The sequence below is a fragment of the Nycticebus coucang genome, chromosome 8 (assembly GCF_027406575.1).
Source record: "Nycticebus coucang isolate mNycCou1 chromosome 8, mNycCou1.pri, whole genome shotgun sequence".
NCBI lineage: Eukaryota > Metazoa > Chordata > Mammalia > Primates > Lorisidae > Nycticebus > Nycticebus coucang.
In genome coordinates this window covers 27,047,540-27,074,060 of record NC_069787.1, presented here as the reverse complement: position 1 = coordinate 27,074,060, position 26,521 = coordinate 27,047,540, and the positions used below count along the sequence as shown (strand labels likewise).

General features: G+C 37.8%; 1 non-coding gene across 1 annotated transcript; it reads left to right on the top strand.

Moving 5' to 3' along the window:
* Positions 1 to 19,334: 19,334 nt before the first annotated feature.
* On the top strand, positions 19,335 to 19,441 carry LOC128592890 (U6 spliceosomal RNA). The gene has a single exon (XR_008382101.1). It is a non-coding gene; the product is annotated as a U6 spliceosomal RNA (small nuclear RNA).
* Positions 19,442 to 26,521: the final 7,080 nt, after the last annotated feature.

The window sequence follows — 26,521 nt, the reverse complement described above, 5'->3', positions numbered from 1 at the left end:
TGTGGGCATTGATTTTATATCCTGAAACATTACTGTATTTTTTGATGACTTCTAGGAGTCTTGTGGTTGACTTTACTCCATTTAGTAAAATATTAGCTGTGGCTTTGTCATAGATAGCTTCAATCAGTTTTAGAAATGTGCCACCTATGCCTATACTCTTCAGTGTTCTAATTAGAAAAGGATGCTGGATTTTATCAAATGCTTTTTCTGCATCTATTGAGAGGATCATGTGATCTTTATTTTTGCCTCTGTTAATACCGTGGATAACGTTTATGGACTTGCGTATGTTAAACCAACCTTACATCCCTGGGATGAAACCTACTTGATCATGATGTATGACTTTTTTGATGATATGCTGTAATCTATTGGCTAGGATTTTGTTGAGAATTTTTGCATCTATATTCATGCATGAGATTGGTCTGAAATTCTCCTTTTTGCTTGGGTCTTTTCCTGGTTTTGGTATCAGGGTGATGTTTGCTTCATAGAATGTGTTGGGGAAGATTCCTTCTTCCTCCATTTTTTGGAATAATTTCTGCAGTACAGGAATAAGCTCTTCCTTGGAGGTTTGATAGAATTCTGATATGAAGCCATCTGGACCAGAGCATTTTTCGGTTGAAAGATAAAGATCACATGATCCTCTCAATAGATGCAGAAAAAGCATTTGATAAAATCCAGCATCCTTTTCTAATTAGAACACTGAAGAGTATAGGCATAGGTGGCACATTTCTAAAACTGATTGAAGCTATCTATGACAAACCCACAGCCAATATTTTACTGAAGGGAGTAAAACTGAAAGCTTTTCCTCTTAGAACTGGAACCAGACAAGGTTGTCCTCTGTCACCTTTACTATTCAACGTAGTGCTGGGAGTTCTAGCCAATACAATTAGGCAAGACAAGGAAATAAATGGAACCCAAATGGGAGCAGAGGAGGTCAAACTCTCCCTCTTTGCTGATGACATGATCTTATACTTAGAGAACCCCAAAGAGTCAACCACAAGACTCCTAGAAGTCATCAAAAAATACAGTAATGTTTCAGGATATAAAATCAATGTCCACAAGTCAGTAGCCTTTGTGTACACCAATAACAGTCAAGATGAGAAGCTAATTAAGGACACAACTCCCTTCACCATAGTTACAAAGAAAATGAAGTACCTAGGAATATACCTAACGAAGGAGGTGAAGGACCTCTATAAAGAAAACTATGAAATCCGCAGAAAGGAAATAGCAGAGGATATTAACAAATGGAAGAACATACCATGCTCATGGATGGGAAGAATCAACATTGTTGAAATGTCTATACTTCCCAAAGCAATCTACCTATTCAATGCCATTCCTATCAAAGTACCAACATCGTACTTTCAAGATTTGGAAAAAATGATTCTGCGTTTTGTATGGAACCGGAAAAAACCCTGTATAGCTAAGGCAGTTCTCTGTAACAAAAATAAAGCTGGGGGCATCAGCATACCAGATTTTAGTCTGTACTACAAAGCCATAGTGCTCAAGACAGCATGGTACTGGCACAAAAACAGAGACATAGACACTTGGAATCGAATTGAACACCAAGAAATGAAACTAACATTTTACAACCACCTAATCTTTGATAAACCAAACAAGAACATACCTTGGGGGAAAGACTCCCTATTCAATAAATGGTGTTGGGAGAACTGGACGTCTACATGTAAAAGACTGAAACTGGACCCACACCTTTCCCCCACTCACAAAAATTGATTCAAGATGGAGAAAGGACTTTAACTTAAGGCATGAAACAATAAAAATCCTCCAAGAAAGCATAGGAAAAACACTGGAAGATATTGGCCTGGGGAAAGACTTCATGAAGAAGACTGCCATGGCAATTGCAACAACAACAAAAATAAACAAATGGGACTTCATTAAACTGAAAAGCTTCTGTACAGCTAAGGAGACAATAACCAAAGCAAAGAGACAACCTACACAATGCGAAAGGATATTTGCATATTTTCAATCAGACAAAAGCTTGATAACTAGGATCTATAGAGAACTCAAATTAATCCACATGAAAAAAGCCAACAATCCCTTATATCAATGGGCAAGAGACATGAATAGAACTTTCTCTAAAGACGACAGACGAATGGCTAACAAACACATGAAAAAATGTTCATCATCTCTATATATTAGAGAAATGCAAATCAAAACAACCCTGAGATATCATCTAACCCCAGTGAGAATGGCCCACATCACAAAATCTCAAAACTGCAGATGCTGGCGTGGATGTGGAGAGAAGGGAACACTTTTACACTGCTGGTGGGACTGCAAACTAGTTCAACCTTTCTGGAAGGAAGTATGGAGAAACCTCAAAGCACTCAAGCTAGACCTCCCATTTGATCCTGCAATCCCATTACTGGGCATCTACCCAGAAGGAAAGAAATCCTTTTATCATAAGGACACTTGTACTAGACTGTTTATTGCAGTTCAATTTACAATCACCAAAATGTGGAAACAGTCTAAATGCCCACCAACCCAGGAATGGATTAACAAGCTGTGGTATATGTATACCATGGAATACTATTCAGCTATTAAAAAAAATGGAGACTTTACATCCTTTGTATTAACCTGGATGGACGTGGAAGACATTATTCTTAGTAAAGCATCACAAGAATGGAGAAGCATGAATCCTATGTACTCAATTTTGATATGAGGACAATTAATGACAATTATGGTTATGGGGGGTGAAACAGAAAGAGGGAAGGAGGGAGGTGGGTGGGGCCTTGGTGTGTGTCACACTTTATGGGGGCAAGACATGATTGCAAGAGGGACTTTACCTAACAATTGCAATCAGTGTAACCTGGCTTATTGTACCCTCAATGAATCCCCAACAATATAAAAAAAAAAAAAAGAAGAAAGATTTACACAATAAGACACCATCAAATAGTATTTTGCCATACAAATATAATAGGCATAAATAACCATAAGAACATACATGATAGCAAAATGTAGTAAGATAATTAGAAAGTGATAACTTTTTTTACCATTGTTTTGATGTAATATATTTAATTATAAATCCATCTGATTTAATTTTTAATAATATCTATTTTTAACAACCAACTCGTAAAATTTTTGAAAATTGAACTTTCAGGTCTTATAAACCAAGGTGAGTCAGGTCTAGCATGCTATTCTTAAGTACCCAATCTAGAGCCTGATGATTCTATCTTAAAAAATGCCTTTTCTGGGCGGCGCCTGTGGCTCAAGGAGTAGTGCGCCGGTCCCGTATGCCAGAGTTGGCGGGTTCAAACGTAGCCCTGGCAAAAAAAAAAAAAAGAAAAAATGCCTTTTCTTCATTTACTTTTCTTCATTTCTGCCATCAACTGCCTATTCTATGTATTTGTTGCTCTTTCTACTAAACTCTCAAAGTAGCCCTTATTTTTCTACAACTATATTTAGCTCTTCCCAATTTATTCCTCAACCTTTGTTTAACCAGTATAATTTTCTTTTTATTTATTTATTTATTTTCTTAAATCAAAGCTGTGTACATTAATGCAAACATGGGGCACCATACATTGGTTTTATAGACCGTTTGACACATTTTCATCACACTGGTTAACATAGCCTTCCTGGCATTTTCTTTGTTATTGTGTTAAGACATTTACATTATACATTTACTAAGTTTCACATATACCCTCGTAAGATGCACCGCAGGTGTAATCCCACCAATTACCCTCCCTCTGCCCACCTCCCCCCTCCCTCCTCCTCCCTCTTTCCCATATGCTTAGGTTATAACTGGGTTATAGCTTTCATGTGAAAGCCATAAATTAGTTTCATAGTAGGGCTGAGTACATTGGATAATTTTTCTTCCATTCTTGAGACACTTTACTAAGAAGAATGTGTTCCACCTCCATCCATGTAAACATGAAAGAGGTAAAGTCTCCATCTTTCTTTAAGGCTGCATAATATTCCATGGTGTACATATACCACAATTTATTAATCCACTCGTGGATCGATGGGCACTTGGGCTTTTTCCATGACTTAGCTATTACGAATTGCAATAAACACTCTGGTACAAATATCTTTGTTATGATGTGATTTTTGGTCTTCTGGGTATACGCCTAGTAGAGGAATTACAGGATTGAATGGCAGATCTATTTTCAGATCTCTAAGTGTTCTCCAAACATCTTTCCAAAAGGAATGTATTAATTTGCATTCCCACCAGCAGTGCAAAAGTGTTCCCTTTTCTCCACATCCACGGCAACATCTCTGGTCTTGGGATTTTGTGATATGGGCTAATCTTACTGGAGTTAGATGATATCTCAAAGTAGTTTTGATTTGCATTTCTCTGATGATTAAAGATGATGAGCATATTTTCATATGTCTGTAGGCCATGCGCCTGTCTTCTTCAGAGAAGTTTATCTTCAAGTCCCTTGCCCAGCCTGTGATTGGATTGCTTGTTCTTTTCTTGCTTATACGTTTGAGTTGTCTTTGGATTCTGGTTATTAAACCTTTGTCAGAGACATAACCTGCAAATATCTTCTCCCATTCTGAGGGCTGTTTCCTTCCTTTACTTACTGTCTTCTTGGCTGTGCAGAAGCTTTTCAGTTTGATCAGGTCCCAGTAGTGTATTTTTGAAGCTGCTTCAATTCCCCGGGGGGTCCTCCTCATAAAATACTTGCCCAGACCAATTTCTTCAAGGGTTTTCCCTGCAGTCTCTTCTAGTATTTTTATAGTTTCATGTCTTAAGTTTGAATCTTTAATCCAGTGAGAGTGTATCTTAGTTAATGGTGAAAGGTATGGGTCCAGTTTCAGTCTTCTACAGGTTGCCAGCCAGTTCACCCAGCAACATTTGTTAAATAGGGAATCTTTTCCCCCACTGAATGTTTTTAAGTGGCTTGTCAAAGATCAAATACCAGTAAGTAGCTGGATTCGTCTCTTGGTTTTCTAGTCTGTTCCAGACATCAACTTCTCTGTTTTTGTGCCAATACCATGCTGTTTTGATCACTATCGATTTGTAGTATAGTCTGAGGTCTGGTAGCGTGATTCCTCCTGCTTTGTTTTTATTTCTGAGTAATGTCTTGCCTATTCCGAGGTTTTTTCTGATTCCATATAAAATGAAGTATTATTTTTTCAAGACCTTTAAAGTATGACAGTGGAGCTTTAATAGGGATTGCATTAAAATTGTATATTGCTTTGGGTAGTATGGATATTTTAACAATGTTGATTCTTCCCAGCCATGAGCATGGTATGTCTCTCCATTTGTTAACATTTTCAGCTATTTCTTTTCATAGAGTTTCATAGTTCTCTGTATAGAGATCTTTCACATCCTTTGTTAGATAAACTCCCAAATATTTCATTGTCTTTGGCACACTGTGAAAGGAATAGACTCCTTAACTGTTTTTTCAGCTTGACTATTGTTGGTATATACAAGGCTACAGATTTATGAATGTTGATTTTGTAACCTGAGACACTGCTGTATTCCTTGATCACTTCTAAGAGTTTTGTAGTGAATCCCTGGTGTTTTCCAGATATAGAATCATATCATCGGTGAAGAGCAAAAGTTTGATCTCTTCTGACCCTATATGGATACACTTGATCGCCTTTTCTTCCCTAATTTTGGTGGCTAAACCTTCCTTTACAATGTTAAAGAGCATTGGAGACAATGGGAAGCCCTGTCTGGTTCCTGATCTGAGTGGAAATGATTTCAATTTAACTCCATTCCATACAAAATTGGATGTGGGTTTCTGTTGATGGCCTCTATTAGTTTAAGAAATGTCCCTTCTATACCAATTTTCTTAAATGTTCTGATCATGAAGGGATGATGGATATTATCAAAAGCTTTTTGTGCATCAATTGAGAGAATCATATGGTCTTTGGTTTTTAATTTGTTTATGTGCTGAATTATATTTATAGACTTGCGTATATTGAAACAGCCTTGAGACCCTGGCATAAAACCAATTTGGTCATGATGTATAATTTGTTTGATGTGTTGCTGGATTCTGTTTGTTAGGATCTTGTTCAATACTTTTGCATCTATATTCATTAGTGATATTGGTCTATAATTTTCTTTTCTTGTGGGTCTTTTCCTGGTTTGGAGATCAGGGTGATGTTTGCTTCATAGAACGTGTTGGGTAGTCGTCCTTCTTTTTCTACATTTTGGAACAGGTTGAGTAATATAGGTACTAATTCCTCTTTAAATGTTTGGTATTATTCTGACATGAAGCCATCTGGTCCTGGGCTTTTTTTTTTTTTTTTTTTTTTTTAGGAAAATTTTGTATGGTTGATGCTATTTCAGAACTTGATATGGGCCTGTTCAAAATTTCCACTTGATTCTGGTTAAGTCTTGGAAGGTGATGTGCTTCCAAGTATTGGTCAATTTCCTTCAGATTTTCATATTTCTGAGAATAAATTTTCTTGTAATATTCATTAAGGATTTTTTTAATTTCTGAGGAGTCTGTTGTTATTTTGTCTTTGTTGTTTCTGATTGATGGGATTAGAGATTTTACTCTTTATTTCCTGGTTAGGTTAGCCAATGGTTCATCTATTTTATTGACCTTTTCAAAAAACAACTTTTTGATTTATTGATCTGTTGTATAATCCATTTGTTTTCGATTTCATTCAATTCTGCTCTAATTTTGGTTATTTCTTTTCTTCTCGTGGGTTTGGGGTTGGAATGTTCTTCCTTTTCCAGTTGCTTGAGATGTCCCATTAAGTTTTTAACTTCCTCTCTTTCCATTCTCTTGAGGAAGGCTTGCAGTGCTATAAATTTCCCTCTTCGCAATGCCTTTGAGGTGTCCCAGAGGTTCTGATAATTCATGTCTTCATTGTGGTTTTGTTCCAAAAATTTGGCAATTTCCTTCTTAATCTCATCTCTGACCCAGCTATCATTCAGCATAAGGTTATTTAACTTCCATGTTTTTTTATGAGTATGCAGATTCCTGTTGTTACTGAGTTCAACTTTTATTCCATGATGGTCCGAGAAGATGCAAGGAATAATTTCTATTCCTTTAAATTTACTGAGGTTAGCCTTGTGACCTAAGATGTGATCGATTTTGGAGTAAGTTCCACGGACTGATGAGAAGTATGTGTATTCAGTTTTGTTGGGATGAAATGTTCTCTAGATGTCTGCTAAATCCAAATGTTGAATGGTTAGGTTTAAATCTAAAATTTCTTTGCTCAGCTTCTTATTAGAGGATCAATCCAACACTGCCAAAGGAGTGTAGAAATCCTCAACTATTATGGAGCTGGTGGAAATCAAGTTGTTCATGCCTGTTAGAGTTTCTCATATAAATTGAGGTGCGTAGATATTAGTAATTGAAATCTCATCATATTGAGTGTTACCCTTAACAAATATGAAGTGAACCTTCTTATCCTTCCTTACTTTTGTTGGTTTGAAGCCTATTGTATCTACAAATAGAATTGCAACACCTGCTTTTTTCTGATTACCATTTGCCTGAAATATGGATGACCATCTTTTCACCCTGAGTCTATATTTATCTTTTAAGGTAATATGTGACTCTTGTATGCAGCAAATATCTGGCCTGAGTTTTTGTATCCAGTCAGCTTACCTGTGCCTCTTTAGAGGACAGTTTAAGCTGTTCACATTAATGGAGAATATTGATAAGTCTGGTAAAATTTTGGGTATCGAGTTTTTTGTAAGTCCAGTGGACATTTTTAATCCTTTCACCACTGTGGAAGTTGGAGTTTGATGAAAAGTTTCTGAGTGAGTTTACTTTTGTGGTAGAGGATTGGGCTGGTCATTATGGAGGATAGGTCTGAGAATCTCTGAAGAGTTGTTTTGTTTATGGCAAATTTCTTCAACATATGAATGTCATTAAAGTATTTAATTTCTCCATCATAAATGAAACTCAGTTTAGCTGGATACAGGATCCGGGGTTGAAAGTTATTTTGCTTTAGGAGAATAAAAGTTGATGACCACCCTCTTCTGGCTTGAAAAGTTTCAGCAGAGAGATCTGCAGTCCTTCTTATATTCTTCCCTTTGTAGGTAATGGATTTCTTACATCTGGCTGCTTTCGGAATTTTCTCCCTCATATTAACTTTAGTGAAGTTAATTATGATATGCCTGGGGGATGTCTTATTGAAATTGAGTCGTGCTGGGGTTCTAAAACTGTCTGCTATCTGAATTTCAGAATCTCTTGGCATGTCTGGAAAATTATCTTTCATAATTTCATGGAGAAGGGCCTCTATGCCTTGCGAGGCCACTTCATCACTTTCAGGGATTCCAATGAGGCTGATATTAGCCTTCTTCGAATTATCCCAGAGCTGTCTGAGAGAATGATCCGTTTTTGCTCTCCATTTCTCTTCCTCTTTGAGTGTTTGGGAGCGTTCAAAGGCTTTGTCTCAATGTCAGAAATCCTTTCTTTTGCTTGCTCCACTCTGTTACTGAGGGATTCTACTGTATTTTTTAGATCTTTGAAGGATGCAAATTCTTGCTTCAGTGCATCGAAATCTTTGGTGGTTTTGTCTTTAAATTCATTAAATTCTTGAGACAACTTTTGAGTTTTTCCTCGAATTTCTAATTCTGACTTTAGAATTGCTCCTCGAATTTGTAATTCCAAATTTTCCTCCATTCTATTAATCTTGTTTGTGATCCAAATTCTGAATTCAATTTCTGACATCTTGGCCAGCTGCTTATGAATGGGATTTTCACTTTCATCTGCCGTATCTTTCCTTGGGGGTGGGGGGTGCAGTTGATCTATTCTGGTTATTCATGTTACAAGAGTTTTTTCGCTGATTCTGCCCCATGATTGTTTTACACCTTTTGATTTTTCCTCTGGAACTTTGTCAAGGACCCATACAGTGCTATGGTCTGAGAAACTGAGGACCTGTTTGGTGTGGTGGGGCTAAGTGATTCTGTCTTGTTTTCAGCTGGTCTCTGTTCAACCCTAGTGAAATAGTTATTCTGGGTTGAAGTCTCAGCTGTGGAGAAATACCAGCAATTAATCACCCCACCCCCCACAGGCAACAATTGGAAAAGCAAAATCAAACATTCCTACAACCAAACACCCAGGGCACCACCTGAATAGTCCTCAGGTGATTGGCTCAATTCAAAAGGTCCAAATCAATTGTCTCAATTAGCACTTGGCTCAGGTGGGAGAGTTTAAAAGGTCTCTGGCACCTGAACCGCAGGGGTCTGGTGACTACTGAGATATGGCTTGCTCTGCTGCTCCATGGAGTCAGGAGGACCCCCCCCCCCAGCAGATTGATCAGTCTGGGAAGGTTGATGCCTCCTTCCCCACCTTGCACCTCTGTCACACCCAGTCACTGATAGCCCGGCAGTTGCTTGTAGTGAACAGATACTCCAAAGGTTTGCACCTGCCTGAATCACAAGGAAATCTATTTCTGCTCAGCCAGGCCACTGCACTCTGCCTCTATCTAGCAGGGGTAAGTGCTTACTTACCACCTTGGGTGCTTGATGGAGGCTGGGGGAGTGTTCACTCAGTTCCAGCCCCATCCCTGATTGCTGTTACTGACAGAACAGAACAGAACAGAACAAGTTTGCAGGAATTTGTTTCTGTCCCTGCTAAATTCCCCTGCAGAAGAGAAGCTGTTTTGAGTTCCCAGAGCCTGTGCCTCAGACCCTGTCTTTGCTCCTGCAGGTTTGTATTCAGTTACTTGTCAGTCCTAGCATCCTGTCTTCCTTTGTCTATAGGCTGACGATCCCCTGAGTGTTGGGTGCATCTTAGGCTCAGTAAAGCAGTCCACTGTGTCAGCCCCACCCTGGGAACTTCCCGGCTCTGCACGTGCATTTCTAGTCCCCGCACTCCACCCAGGCCGGTACCACCTCAGGCAAACCCTTTACTCACAGGGCCTGCATTTCCATCCCAGATCTGTTCCATGGTGGTTGCCACCTGAGCAGATGTCCAGTCTCCTCTGGTTGCCCATGGAGACAGGGGGTGTGGCTTCAGAATATCCGGGAGTGAGCGCTATTGTTGCCAAAATATGGCTGATTGCTCTGCGCCTCGGGGCACCGCTGCTCCAATGTGGTTCCCTCTCAGCCAACTGTCCTCTCCTCACTCCCATGCCGTAGAGTCAGCACTGACCACCTCCAGTTTAGGCCCTATCCATACCCCTCAAGAAATCACCCAAAAATCTGGACTCCTGGGGGACAGGCCTCCAGACCTCAGAGTGAGAGTGGAGGGGAGTGCTGGGAGCTCAGAGTTGCAGGTAGAGAATATATATAGTTTTATACAGTTTTATGCCTGGCAGGAGAACAACATGGCACCCTAATAGGGGGAGGTAGGTCCAGTTTTTAGAGGGTCTCTTCCGTGGAGTGTGGTGGGAGGACCTTTGAACTCTGCTCATTTGTTTGTGGGGCACTGTGAGCCATTCTCATGGGGGAGGGGGTGCCCGTCCACTTGGTGATGGATTTTGTACCTTTTTTATCCTTGGGGTCGCAGCTTGCCTCAGGGGTGTTGATGTGCGTTCTCAACCTTCTCTCTTGGTGCAGCTCTAATCCACCAGGTTACTTGCTAAATTTCTGTCCTTTAACTCTCCTTCTGGATTAGAGCCTCTGTGGAAAGCTGGCTTCAGTCAGCTATCTTGTCTCCACCCCCATAAGTATTGCAAAAGGGCTAGAAGATAGGTTTTCCAATACTCAGGAATAAATGCCCTTATATATAACTTAGGTCCATGACACCAGGAAGGCAAATGGAAACTACACAGGGAGGAAGATGAACTGTGGCAAAGCCTTTGTCATATGATAGTGACCTTGCGGGCTTGCTGGGAGTGAGGGCATGTGTGTGGCTTTCCCGCAGTGGCCAGTCAGGGTTTCTCTATGGGAAAGTGGAGAGGAGCTCATGGAGCCACTTTGCCTCCGCTTCACTGTACACTGCTCCACATACAGTAAATGCAACCCAGTATAATTTTCTTAAAGTGCCAATGTGATCATGTTGACCAATGCACCGATTAATTTGTTTATTCAGAAAATTATTATTGAGTTTTGTGTCCAAGGCACATAAGTTAATTAGGACAAAACACAAAAATTCTTGCCTTTATGGAGAGGATATTCTAATTATGGGGGAGGGGAAGGGAGTGATATAGACCATATGCAAAACATAATAAATAAATTGTACTGTACATTAGAAGATAATGACTGCTACGAGAAAAAAATGCAAAGCAAGGTAAAAGTGAGATGGCACAGAAGTTACAATATTAAGCCTGGTGTTTGGGATAAGATTTATAGATGAGGTAAGATTTGATTAAGAACTTGAAGAAGGTTAGGGTTAGCTATTTAGACTGGGAGGGAGGGATAGCCTGTAGGCACAGAGATCAGTGTATCTATAGTACAGTGAGTAGCAAATAGATATAAGAAAGAAGTAAGTCAGAGAGCTGACAATGAAGGTATGGAGGGCCTGGTAGGTCATTGCAAAGACTTTAGCTTTTACTCTGCTTGAAACAGGGAACCACTGCAGAGTTTTTGAACAGAGAAGTGTTGCACATTTTAAGCACATCACTCTTACTTAAAACCCTCTATAGCTTCCTATTGCTTTTAAGCTAGAGTCTGATGTTCTTCATGTAGCTTACGAAGACCCAGATGATGTGACCTTTGTGCCATCTCACCATCCTCACCTCTGGCTTTTCTCTCTTTCTCCTCCCTTTCCCTCCCTCCCTCCTCTTATTTCCTCAGGTCCTTGAATAGGGACCTCCTTCCTATTCAGGACAAGTTCTCCACCATTGGGACCTGAACTTGTCCTTCATAACACTTTCATTCTAAGTGATTGATTTTGAGTTCGTAATTTGTTTATTGTATATATTGCCTATCTTCACTATTATTCTGTGCCAGAAAAGAAGCAGGGATATGGGCAGGCCTAGAGGAGGCAGTGGGGCAGTTTGTGGGGAGCCCTGGCCAAGGCAGCCAGCGGGATTCTGGAGCAGACCAGGAGGTAAAAAAAAAAAAAAGAAGAAGAAGAAGAAGCAGGGATATCTCTTCTCTTCAATAACTTACTTCAAAAAATTAGAACACTGCTAAACACATCTGAATATTTGTTGAAGGGATGAATGCCTTATGTATTGATATATTCTTTAACCTGGCATCTATCTCATGGTAGACCTTCTGTAATATTTTTTGTTGGATGAATAATCAGCGAATGGATGAATAAATAGATGAGTGAAAATAAATGAACAAATTAATGACTTTTATATTTGTGTAGTCTTGATACTGAACCCGAAGTCTGAGTCATGGGAAGTATTCTGTGATTTTTTTTCTGTTGAATGGATGGATAAACAGATAGATGAATGGATGACTGAATAAGCGAAACAAATGAATGACTGATGGAACAAATAAATGAATAAATAGTCTTTAGTATAGTCAGAAGAGTTTCCACCCTCCAAAAAGAATATCTCTTCTGTCCAGAGTGGGTCACTTGATTGGCCCATTAGTTCTCTGCTTGGTTTCCTGCCATGGATATATTTTGAAGAACATTTTTGTTAGCTTTGGAGTCACTTGCAAGGTACTCTTGAATTCTCTTTTGGCTTGCCTACATTCTTGTTCACACCTGACCTGCCATAGTTTGCGGATCTTCCTGGTTTCCTTACTTGGGCCACATTTCCAAGTGTCCCTTTGATCTCTGGCACATACTTTTGCTGGGCTTCCAATAAGGTGTTTTTAAACAGTCTCCAGATTTCCTGTGGCTTATTGACTTTTTAAATTATTCCTTTCATTTGTTTTTCCTAACCAGTGCCTACACTTGTTCTTATGTTCCCTTTATAAAACTGAGTAACCACATGATATATAAATTTTCTCTCCCAGCCCAGAATGGTCACAGTCTTGTGATCACTCAGAGATAACTTTTCCTCCCAGGTCCTGCCCACAACTCAAAGCCAAACTTAAATATTTTCCTTTCTTAATAATTCTAGAAGGCAAATTTCTAAGAGGAGGTCACTTATCTAATCCAATAATGTATTTGTAATCTATATGTGAAGTGTGAATAAATTACTCACCAAGAGAGTACAGAGCATGCTGTGTGTACACACTATAGATCGGATGTGTGTGTACTATATAAAGAACAGGTTCTTTAAACCCATCTCATTTGTTCCTAACTCGGAAAGTCTCTAATCATGATTGCTCTTTTACAGAAACAACAACTATTCAAATGGGAGTCAGAGAATGCTTTTAGTTCCTATCTACAGAGATCAAAACTACTAGTCTGTTTCTCTCTTATCCTATTTTTCTCCACCGGGGTCCTATTTGGAGAAAGTTCCGCAACCAAAGAGAAATAGAGATCATTTAACATAACAAGAAACTTGCCTTCACTTGTTCTGACCAGCCATTTCCTCAGTCAGGATTTTTCCCACCAAAGATGTTTATTTTCAACCACTTACTTGCTTTATTTAGCTAAAAGGTATGTTCTTTGCCTCATTTAATAGTCACGTGTGTTCTACCCAAAGCAGAGATCACAGAGTTCTCATCTGCAAATTTTTACCAGACTAACGTGAACTAAAGAACATGTTAGAAATTTGAGTCTAATATTCTTGCAAATATTTTAGCAGACTGCTAGTTCTCAACATTTTATATGATAAAACACTTAAACTGTTGATGTTTACTTAGACATCAGATTGGGGTGCAAATGTAATATATTTTGTTTTAAATAGTGAAAACTAAAAATGTACTTTTCTCCACTTCAAACTTTTGAATTGGTCAAGTTGTAATGAGAAGCTTTAAAAATTTGGTGATAATGTTTTCCACGCATGATATTGACAATGCACATAATTACCTTTTTTTTCCTTTTTAATACAATTTCATTATTTGTCATGCTGGCCTGGCGCACCAATAAAGCCAAAATATCATATTAGAATTCATGACAGTTTTCACATTGTATTATCAATACATGAAAATAATTGTCTGCTCTGAGATTAAATTACATTATTGTGTATCTTTTTCATGCCTAATAAATAATGATGGATGGCTTTTATTTTCATCACCACCTGCAACCATTTAGTCACCCCTTGATTGCTGAAGATAAAATAATAAAAGGCAAGTGTTATGTTGCAAGCAGAAGAATGTAGTCAAAACAATTGCATGTTCCTTGTTTCTATTTGTATTATTTTAGTCACTGCAGAGCAATGCATGGTGGTCTAGAACAGATAGTAACCTGGGAGAAACATGTCAAAAAGTTCACATAAATGAGGGGAGAAAGTGGGAAAATATTTTTCTAGTACAATAATAATTATTTCTCGGTGCACGATTCTTAATCTGAAAATGAGTTTTTTGTTCTGCTGTGCAAATCAGTTACGTGTAATTAGAATGCAAAGCAGAGGTACAGCTTACTGTTTAGTCTTTTTTAAATAGAAATGAAAACAGCCTGGAAATTGTTACAAAGTTGAAAATGCATGCTAGGTAATTTTGAAATCCAAAGACATAAAAACCATGCATAATAAAAAGGCCACTCTAAACTCATTACATTTTTTGGAATTGGCAATTGGAAGGCTTAATTTTAAAATTAGAACTTACATGTTTGGAAACTTATTAACTATATTCTGAATGGTCAAGTGCATGGCCAACTCTAACATATGTTTTGTTTGTGTTCTTTTATATAATTCCATTGCTTCATAATTTGGTTTTATCTACATCTGCCCTGCTCAGGTATTTTTTTTTTTAATTGTTCGACATTATGCTTAAGAAAAATTGATTTGCCTTTTTTTTGGTGAAACTTTAGAATTAAAATTATAATAATCAGCAAATGCTGTGAGTTAAGGGGGAAAGAATCACCTCAGAGGTTTGTGACACCATTATGTTTCATCTCTAAAGAATGTCAAGCTTTTTTATAAAATAAATATATGATGTTTATAATGGAATCTAGTCATTTGATCATTTCAGTTACAACAGTGAGGTAAGAAAGCAAACTGTAGACAAAATCTTTTTTGATATTTGGTTATGAGTCACAGGTTGACTCTTTACAGAACAGTTTCACGTATTTGGTTCTATTGTCTTTAAATCAAAAGATGACAATCTCAGGCATAGCAGAGATCCAGACTAAAAAAAAATAAATACAAAGGTAATCCTATCAAATGTCGAGCTACTGCAGAGAAATGGCTTGAAAAATAGGCCAACAGTCCATTATTTGACGAATCCCAAGTGAACACTTGCGCTCATGGAGTCTGTCTTTTAGCTGGGCTTTCTATTAATGTTCTCCCCAATTGTTTTAGAGCATTCATTTAAAAAGGACAGAGAGGCCTTTCCCTTGTTTATGGCTGTTTTGCTATCTGACTACCCATCTCCTTCTATAATTAAATGCTATGAATAAAATAATAATAAACATAATTTTATTTGTACCATTACTCACTGCAGAAATTACATCTTTACATTTCCTACGAGAATCACAGAGCAGTCATGCTTGCTTCCTTCTCACTGGAGAGAGCTGGGCAGAAGTTGCAGGCTTTTCTAGCTCTGAGCCGAGGATGAATTTTGTGGGTCAGCAACCTTTGAGACAAATTCTTTTGCATGCATACACATATATTTGTCCTCCCTTGATTGACATTTTACCTGGCCCATGTAAACACCTTGGAAGACTCATTCTGTAAGACAGACTTGCATATAAATTGCCCAGAACTTAAAACTGGGACGTCTATCTGTGGGCATCAAGCCATACACGCTAAAGAAAGTAAGCTTTAGCACATGCTACATAACTCTTCTAATTAGGAGCCCCTGCTAGTGTTTTGTCCCACAGTGTTCTGTGGAAGTCCTAAGAATTTGAGGTTTTCCCCAAATGTATCTCACTCAAAGCAGCTTGGTTTTACTCCCTGGTAATAGAAAGTTCTAGAATGGTATCCTCACAGGATAGTCTTATTTTTCTCTTGCATTATTTTCTCATCTATTGTGATTTTTTTCAGCCAAAATCTCCCTAACATGACCTATCAAAAAAAGAAAATACTTTGAATAACTGCACCATAAATATACAAAGTGGAAATGCTGAGCTAGCACCGTTAAAATAAATCATTCTTCATGCTGTAATCTTTTCTATTCTCACTTTCACGCTTTCTATCATCCTAGTGGTTTGCTAGTTCTAATAATGTTTCCTGAGCCTATGATACCAACACGAAGAAGTTTTCAGTGTGCATCAATTATTAACTTTTCTTGTCTCACATATTTACAAGAAGTGGGTATCTGAGCAAAATAACATACATCCAAACTGTAGCTTAAGTATTGGAACCTAAAAACTCCCCTGCCAAAAAGAGTTAATAGTTCAGTGCTCTGGGGTTGCTCTGCACTTCTCAGAAGCATTTGGAATAAATACTTTGGACTAGTAAAATTACTGTTAGAATGACAACAAAGGTCAACATCTGTAAAGCTTTTTGAGCATTTTTGACATTTAAAAATTATATACATAATTTTATCATTTTTAGGCAATGTACCTATTTACACATGTAATTTTTAACATCAGGAAAAAATCACTTTATCTAACATAATATATAGTCAATGTTCAGAGCATTACCACCAGATGAGTAATTTTGGATAAAGATTTTTTAAAATAAACTTACTAACTGAGCAGTAAATATTTGTTACAATATTTACTAATGTTCTAAATATTTGTTAGTCATTTCGGTTGAACTAAGGGAGAACAATGAGATTGCTTTCACTTTTCCAACAAGCCCTCTTAAGTCATGTTGGTGTTTAAAAACTAGTCCTGGGCTTCAGAAAACACTGCATTAGGGAAGAAAAAACAGACGCTGTTGCTGAAGTTGTAGAAGAAGGGTGGGACCTTATAAATGAAGTGACTACGTAAGATGTAGGCAATTTTATTTTAGCAACAAAGTCAGGCTTTGCCTTGGATTTTTTCCAGACTGTTAATTCAAATACACATGTGCAAATCACCCATGAAAAGAAAGATTCTCACTCACCTTCACAACACAGATAACTAATTATTCCATTTTATCTTTCAGGTTACAGTACCATGAGTTTAGGAAGTATGAAAGCCACACAATGATCTGTCCATAGTTAAGTGACTAAGATCATGATTATTCAAAGATGGATTCAGATCATGTCTCAAATCTATATGAAGAAAGGTACATAGTTGACGAAGAGCAAAGATGATGTCATAGGTCAGCTTTCATCCTTTGGTGAGCTGTTCGGGGCTCTCAATTGTCCTCCAAATATTAAATAAAGCAACTACAGCATAGCAATTTATGGGGTGATCATTTCCCAGGAGAAATGGTGCACTGAACTTAGCCCAGTGTTTCACTGGCTAGATAGATGTTCATTTGGAAATTCAAAACAAAAATACCTAAATGACTGGTGAAAGTTATGGCATTTACCACTGGGCCAGTGGACTTTCCTTAGCAATAAAATAGGGGTCTCCATCTCTGATCTGCATGTCCAGAGCAAGGACAATCTGATATAGCTCCATTATAGCATATTTTAAACTTTTCTTAAAGTTCAGGAATATATCTTTCAGAATCCGTCAGTACTTCAGAAGCGTGGCTCGCCAAACCAATCAATCTAGTACAAAGTTTGTTTTTAGAATTCAAGTTCCTTGTTACTGCTTTGCAAGCAGATGTCTTCAAAGATATAATATGGTGAAGAGATTATGTGATTTTTGGGTGTAGCAATTCTGCCAGTTATAATTAAAAGGGCCAACATCCAAGTTTTGTTTTCTTTATAAACACTGCAGAGTGTGTCAGTGGCCAATCTAAAATTACCCACAGAGGAGTGTGTGCTCTCTTCTTTAGCTCAAGATAATGAAGATGGTGTGTGAAACGCACCACGGTTATAATAAGCTGATGGACTTGCGGTCCTACGCACAAACTTGTCCAAGTGTAATTATAAAGAGTTTTAAGAGAATTGTTGCTTCCTAAACTGACTAGTCAAGTGACTCAAAAGTTAATATCATCAAATTAACAGGCTGACTTTGAAGGTCTACAATTGGATCCTAGAAAATGACTATTTGAAACCAATCAGCCTTTCTTACAGGGAAAATAAGTCTTTGAGAAGTATTTCAGAACAGGGGGTTCTATTCAGCACTCTCTCTATGGATTGCTTCTGGAAAGGTGAATTTCATCTAAAAAGAAAAGGTAACAAAGGGCTGAGCATCCAGCTCTTTCTCTCACATGTGGAGGATAGACAACCAGTATGGACCTGCCCGCAGTGTTTGTGTGGTTGAGAGGGTGTGTCTGCCAAGCTCCGAAGCCCAAATCACCAGGGAAGAAAGGAGATTAGAGCCCAGAGGAGGATGGGGAACATCTCAAGATGATTGCCTAATCATAAGCCTGGGTCACAGTGGTTTCCAGATACAGAGGGAAAACATTCTACATCAAAGACTCAAAGTATCAACAGATGATTGTCTCAGGGATTAAGAGACAGTCTGAGACAGATGGACATCAGTGTCAGAAATCTGGGTAAATTAGAGAGGAAAGCCTAGGAGTTCTGTCTCCTTTGTGCTTTGGGCATAATCTTTCATAAATTCCATGGAGAAACCAAGATACTATTCTATCTAGTGAGAGTCCGTGCAACCCAATGCCTTTTATGGGGAATCCTCTTGTATGGCTGCTGTGAATGAATGAGCTGTCCAAAGGAGATGGGGTGCCAGGCTGCTGATGGCAAAAATCTCACTCAAAACACCCTCACATTTCCCTGCCATGTCTTTGGCTTCAGATCTTGTCAGTGGCCCAAGAAAAATGTCTCCTGTTTCAAGCTTATCAGGTTGAACAACTAGATAATCTATAACTAGTAAATGAGGGGAAAAAAAGAGAGAGAGAGAGAGAGAGAGAGAGAAACAAAATTAGAAGTAACTAAGAGTTTGGCAAAGCAGCAATGATCTACGTTTTCAATGCTGAACAGCTTTTATATCTCATTTTCTTCCTGAGGTATACAATACATGGATAGGTTATTCATATTATCACACACTTGCTTTGTGTAAATACAAGAACACAGTCAGGTCCAAGCCATTCCTTTATAGTGTAGCCAGAGCTGCGTTTTGGAAAAGGAAAAAAGCAAGTCTGATTCCTTAGTATCTGGGTGAAGAGTTCAATACTCGCTCTGACCCAGTTTGGTCGCTGCATTCTCATCTCTCCTTGTCTTACCCCACTTTCCTTCCCTCTCCCTACCCACTCTGGCCCTCTGTCATGTCTTGTGCCATCTGACGTTCCTGTGATCACTGCGTATATACACCTCTCAGCATAATGAGTGCCTCCCTAAGCAAGCAAATACTTCTACTTTTATGCCTGATAGGATCATGGTTCTCTGTGTCACAGAAATGATCGTGGTTATAATTTTGTGTTTGTACATGTGATGCATTGGTTACCATCTACTTTCTGGAATATAAGCTCCATGAGAACAGGTGCCACATCTATACAGCTCATTACTGTATCCCCTGAACTTATCCAAGGCTTGGAACAGAGCACTCAAGAGTATTTGAGTGCTCACTTCAGCAGCACATGTACTAAAATTGAAACGATACAGAGAAGATCACATTGGCCCCTGCACAAGGATGACACGCAAATTCGCGAAGCGTTCCATATTTATACAGCGCATGTTCTCACTCATATGTGGGAGCTAAAAATATTGATCTTATGGAGATAGAATGATGGTTACCAGAGGCCAGGAAGGGTACTAGGGAAGAGGGGAATAAGGAGAGGACGCTTAAAGGTTACAAAACACACAAGAAAGGAGATCTAGGGTTTGGCAGCATAGCAGGGTAACCAGTAATAATTTATCACGTTTCAAAATAACTAACGGAGAGGAGGCGCCTGTGGCTCAAAGGAGTGAGGCACCGGCCCCATATGCCAGAGGTGGCAGGTTCAGACCCAGCCCCAGCCAGAAACTGAAAAAATAAAATAAAATAAAATAACTAACAGAGTGGAATTGGAAAGTTCCTAACACAAAGATATATGTTTGATATATATGTTTGATGTGAATGCAATTACCCTGATTGGATCATTACCCACGGTATGCCTATATCAAAACCTCACATACACCCCATAAATATGGACTACTATGTATCTATAACATTTTTTAATGAACAAATATTTTTGAGATAAGGGAATAAATGTCCAGATACATTTCAATTATGCTTTCCTATGTACAGAGGCCATGTATCTATATTACATAAAGCTGGTGGAATTCCTCGGGATTATGGTTGGAGCCTTCCCCACTCTGATGCTACCATTACTACTCAAATTAAGTAAACTCAGTTGCTGAAACACACAGTCTCAGCACTTAAGCAGTTTAACACAAGAGGGATTGATGTTTCAGTCATGGGGCCATCAGATATGGGATGGAAATGTGAGATTACTCTGTTCTGCACAGTCATGCATGGACCCAGGCTCCATCCATCTATGCTCAGACCCGTCTTACATCTCAGACTGCTCCCTGGATTCTTAGCATCTATTATCCAACAATCAAAGAAAGATAAGGGTGAGTCCTGGATGTGGATATACCCTGTTTCCCCGAAAATAAGACATCCTCAAAAAATTAGACCTACTTACAGGAAAGATAAGACGTCCCCTGAAAATAAGACCTAGCGCATCTTTGGGAGCACATCTTATTTTCGGGGAAACAGGGTATTACTTCTATCCCTTTACTATTAGCCAAAATATACTCATATGATCCACCTGATTGTAAGGCAGGCTGGGAAATGCGGCCTTCCTAGTGCCACACATGATTCTGTTTCTGTTGCAATCAGGTAAAATGACTTAAAATTTGCTAGCAGTTACTAGATACTCTAAACATTATATTATCAGTGAGGAAAGGAGGACTACTCAAAATCAAACTCTCAAGTAAGGGAATTGCCAGCATTAAAGGGACTGATTTAGTGCTATTGTGTCTGTCTAGGAATGTGCTACACAATTTGGTAAATACAGTTTTCCTACTGCAGAGAGAGAGAATCACAAAACAAATACATTTTGAAAACGAACTTTGAAGAATCAGCTGGAGGGTATACAGATTTTCATATTCACTTTAGGATTTTTCATTTTCATATTGTACTAGTTAATGTGCCAAAATGAAAATAGCTTCCACAAAATGGAAGTTACACTATAAAGTTGGAATTGGTATTATCTGTTGCTGAATTGCAATGGAATCTCAAAAGGAGTGGTGTAACTATGGAAGCAGGACGCTCTCTCCTGTAATGTTTCCCCGAGATTCTGTCAACCAGATCAGGAAAATAAGACATATGCAGGACTGACTTTTCAATCAACAGATACACAAAGAGCCTGGTAGATAAATCAGTTAAAAAAGAACATGTTCAATAACTGATTGGCAGTATTGTAAAGACACCATTTTAGGCTTGACATGGAAAATATTCTTGAAGAATAATGCATCAGAGAAAAAAAAATTCTCTTGCTCCATTCAACTGCCAGATTTTTGGCGTTACTCTACTTAATACAGCTATATCAACCTTAATATTTGGGAAAAGTTTTTCTCTGTAAATTTAAATGGCTCCTTTGAAAAAAGATATGGCATGGGCCTATTTTTGTTCTTTGATGTACAAAGCAGACATTAAATTGGATTTCAGATTCAGTGGCAGAGGAAGACCAAGATTAAATAGGTAGTTGTCTATGAAATTCATTGAATCATTTGTTTAATCATCATGACATGCTCACCAACTTTGTGCTTTTATCTTTACTAGTTACCAATACCTTGAACACCTTTTATTGTTGCTTTCTTCTATTTGTGGGGAAAGCAAGGACAGTGTTGTTTATGGTCAGTATTTCCTTCTGTCTCTCTCGCTTCCCTCCTCAGACTACACAACGTTTCAATGACTCTTTAGATACTGTCAACCGTAGGGCTCACCACTTTTTATTTACCACTGAGAAAGAAAAAAACAGCGCTGCTTAAACTATAACGTCATGCTTTTTTATCACCTAGAATTTTTATTCTATACTTACCAAAAGAACAGTTTTAGACTTAGACACATACTTTTTATCATATTTCACACTTGTGCAAACATAAAAAGTAAAACATAAGTAAAATAAATTTGTTAAAATATTCTTAAAACTGCCGCATATTTATAGTCCAACCCTTCTAAATTCATCTGTGATGCAGCTGTTGGTATTTATGATTTTTATTGTCCTCTGATCTCCAGTGCCATCATAAACATATGTGTCCTTAAATCTCTAAGACTGTCCTCCAAATGGCTAACACTCACCTATGCAGTGAGTTTTTGTAAGCACAAGTGATAATAACTCTGCCACAACCATAGCCTGGTCAACAGCATCATTAAGATGCACAAAAAGTAAATTGAGGATTTGTTACATACTCTGCAATGTTTAAGGTACATGGGAAAACAACTGATCTGAATCCTCTAATTTGTCTGGTGTTTTCAGAATATAAAATATAACTATCATCACATATCCTTTATTTAGGTTTTTTTAACCAATAGAGATATTTAATTATAAAGTACAGTCCTTTCTTCTTGGCATTTAAACTCTTCAAATTATAATTACCATGAACGTCTTATTCACTGTGTTAATTGCAATTCACGTATTATTTTTATAGAAACAACAAACTTTGTGTGAAAGTCATGTAGGTACCACGTAATGTATAATGAAACCTTTACATTTCTATCTTTACTCAAACATTTTAAGTTCAAATTTTAACTCTCTGTAGCCTCCCAAATTAAATGCTGTTCAAAGCAAGCATAGTTTAGGTATTATGTTATTGTATTCCTGAAGAGCTTTGAATAAATCAAATATTCTTACATAGATTTCTACCATTTTAGATTTTTACATCAGAACAGATTTTTTCAATCTTCAATCCTCTCCCCAAAATGCTTTTAACTTTCTCATTGTCATCCCCTTCTAACTTCAAGATAGATAAAGCTATATAACTTTAGCTTACCTTACTTGGGAACACTCAATGTTTGAAATAAGCACCCTACCAATACTTGTGAAGTCTTAAAATCTACATGTATTGTGATTAATAAACCCAATGGTTATCTGGTTTATATTTGTTCTGTTTTATGGCCTGGCTTACATTAGGGACAATTTGCTTTCCATTTATGAGTAACAGCCCTTAGCATGTTCTGTTGAACACAGTAACCTGTCCTAACAACTTTGCCATCAAAGCAAAGAATTCCTTATCAACTCCATTATTTTTTATTTGTGTTCCAATTGTTTTTGCTATGTGTTTGTGTTTTAAAATACAATTTTCATGGTAGTAACTATGTGAGTCTTAGAAATGCAACTAGACAGATGTACTGACCACAGTTACCAAGGGAGCAGTTTCCTTGGCAATGGCCAACAGTCATCAAAGCGGTTCACGTTCTCTTTCCTTCCCATGTGACTTGCTCTCACATGTTTCAAAACTTGGGGAGTGGAAGCAGCTCTTTGTAAATCTTGAGCCTCAACCCACTCAGCACACCACCAATTTTCAGGAGGCAGGCAAATGAGAGCGGGTAGCAAATTGTTTGCGATGTTCTTTGAGAAGTTTTAACAGAGGCCCCAAGCCATAATTCACCATGAAGGATTTCTGGTCGGTCCAACTTTCAATTTCAAGCCAGAATTTATCCTAGTCATTTGATGAAGATCCAAACACATACCAGCCAATGCCCAAATGTCAAAGCTGCGAAAGATCCAATAACCAGGGCAAACTCTTTCACAGAGTCAATATTTTCTAGTGGTTGAAGAGCGAGGTTTAAAGAATCGGGTATTTTCTTTCTTTCTTTTTTTTTTTTTTATTGTTGGGGATTCATTGAGGGTACAATAAGCCAGGTTACACTGATTGCAATTGTTAGGTAAAGTCCCTCTTGCAATCATGTAGAATCGGGTATTTTCTTAACCAGGCCTTGCAGTGCAACTATGTTGTCTCTGCCTGTTTTCTACAAGTCTTGAATGCGAATATTAATACCTATTTGTAGGATACATTTTGACCCTCTAATCAAAGTCTGTGGTTGAGATTGATAGATTTTTTTTTTTAATCTTAAGAAAAGTTAGGGGGAAAAAATATAGTTTTATTCCTGAATCTTGAAGACTTAAAATGAGTTGTAAAAATTACAATAGACTATTGTTTTCCCAAACAGGGTACACATTATAGTTAGTATGTATTCACTGAGAGGGAGGCCCTAGGTGAATGTCTTCTGGGCACAATGCCACTTTCTCCTCACAATAACTCTGGCTGGCAGACACTGTTATTTTTCCCATCTTATATGTGAAAAACTGAGGCTCTGAGAAAGATAATTGTTAAATTTCTACAACTAGTGGTTAGTGCCAGGATTTGAACTTGATTCTATCATCATCCCCACGGCTCTACAACTCTCCCTCAAGATGTGCACAGACTCTCTTCTTTGTGTGTCAATCACCATACGTCCACTGCTCTTCTGTTCTCCTCTTCTCCATCCTGCACAGATTAGGATGGTGCATGTATAAAATCCAAGAACATGATCTATCAGCCTAGAGGTGTAAAGACATAGAAAAAGTTTCTCCAAACCACATATTTCGGAAATAAGAATACAGCAATGGAGATAGTCCTGTACCCTATAGGTGCAATATAGAGACAGTTAACCAGATTGTTTATCCACAGCATTTGTCTTCTTGAACTAGAATTTCCACAAACATTTTCCACAAGATTTTCAGTTTGAGGCTCCACATCATGAAAATGCAAGGAGAAAAAATAACAGAAAAGAGTCACAAAAATTACTGATATTATGAATTGGGTTTGAATACATGAAGGCACAAAGCAGTATTTGTCATTACTACACTCCAAGCAGTCCATGCAGGCCAGGTTAGGTCAATAACATGTTCCCTCTGAGAAGGATTTGAGGATTTCATACACCTCCTTCAACCCGAGAAGTTTTGAACTGTTTTATACATTAAAATTGCATTTGAAGAGAGAGTTCTAGAACAATAGGTTTAGAGAAGCAAAAACAGAGACAATTTTTGCCACTCAAATAAAAATATATATATATATATATAAGATAGTAGATGCCATTCTGTCTCAACTAGTGACACAAAAGGAGGAAATGGAGATAAATAACAATACAAGGAAAGACAGAAAGAAATGCTCCTTCAGAGAGCACTGACATCCTACAGAAATACTAAGTAGGTCAGAGTAACAGAGATCTTCTCTAAGAACATTAAGAGTGGTAAAGATACCTTCAGGATAATACCATCTTCCCCTTCCTCACCTGTGCCCTGCCCTTCATTTGATACCATCTAATTAGTACATGGGAATGTTTCTACATGACCCACATGGTTAATAAGCTAAAGAATTTCCAAAAGATGGAAAGAATTGAACCATCTTTTGAGACTGGTGTCAATCGATCAAAGTGTGTGAATTTGTAATATATATTATTTAAAATTTTTGTTTCAGGTTAAAAAAATAAGAAACTTTTTTCATATCTCCCTTTCAGAGAAAATTCAAAAGACATTCTTAATTTGGCAATTAGACACAAAGTATTAAGTATTTGCAGTATTTTTTTTCTTTTTAAAAATAGATACCTCCTAACTATGGCCCATTACAACTCCATCTTTAACAGACACATTGTGGTTTGGGGGTTGTTGTTTTTTTAAGTGACACAACATGATTGATGTAATCTGGCATGATTCATTACGATGTCAAGCATCAGCAGAACATTTTGAAAAAATATTCATCAAAATCTATTACTGTAGAAATTGTCACTTGCAGATTCTTTTTCTGGTTAATTTCCTGCGTGGTGAAACACCACCTTGTTGACGTCAGAGCACATGTTTTGAGGAAGTGCTGTTGTTAAAGTAGGTGTTCCTGAAACCCCAGGATTACCTTAAGGTTTTCCACTGGGCATCTAAGCAAAATCTCAGAGAAGTTTCTGAGAAATGTAGCTGTGACTCGTGCTCCTGCGCGACCCCTCTTTTGACGAGCAGAGATGAAGGTCGGTATGTTCAGGTTGGCTGCAGCTAAATTAAGCAATAAGAAAGGGAAGGAGAGCTAGACCATGGGCTCTCTTGACTGTTGCTTACATCAATGGGGAAGATATTAGTTATATAAAGCTCAGAAGGCAAGAGTCTAATGCCTCTGTTTTTTCTCTCCAGCAGGCAAAGATTCATAGACTGGCTTCTTCATCCATGTAGCAACAGGCCCCCTGATAGAGACCTGTCATAACGCTGTTTAAACACCCTAAAAGCAGATTGACAGTCACAAGATACTGGAGGCACAATTCCTCACCCAGCTTATGCCTCAGGATCCATCTTAGGAGCAAAATGGACAAGGGCTATAAATCAAAAAATATTCTGAGCAAATATACAGGCTATCCATAAAGTTCATGTGCAATTTAAAATAGTTGTCTATTTTAAATTTATGGACAGCCTGTACTACAATTGTATTAAATAAATCTCTAGTTTCAATATGTTGTTTCATTTTTTATATTAAATCTTTCTTAAAAAAAAAAAAGAAGAAGAAATCCATCTCTACAAAGCTAATATTTACTATATCTACTTAGGGAGATTCTATAATTGCTAGATGAAGCCTCATTTTAACCAGTACTTAAATGTCTTCTCAACTGGTTTGTAAAATATTCAGTGTTCAGCTAAGTCCTTAGATCATAATCCTGTCGAGGGATGGCTTCCTCCTTTATGTTTGACATACAATGAATTATTAAAGTATTACAATTTTTAAAAGATTTCGGTGCAG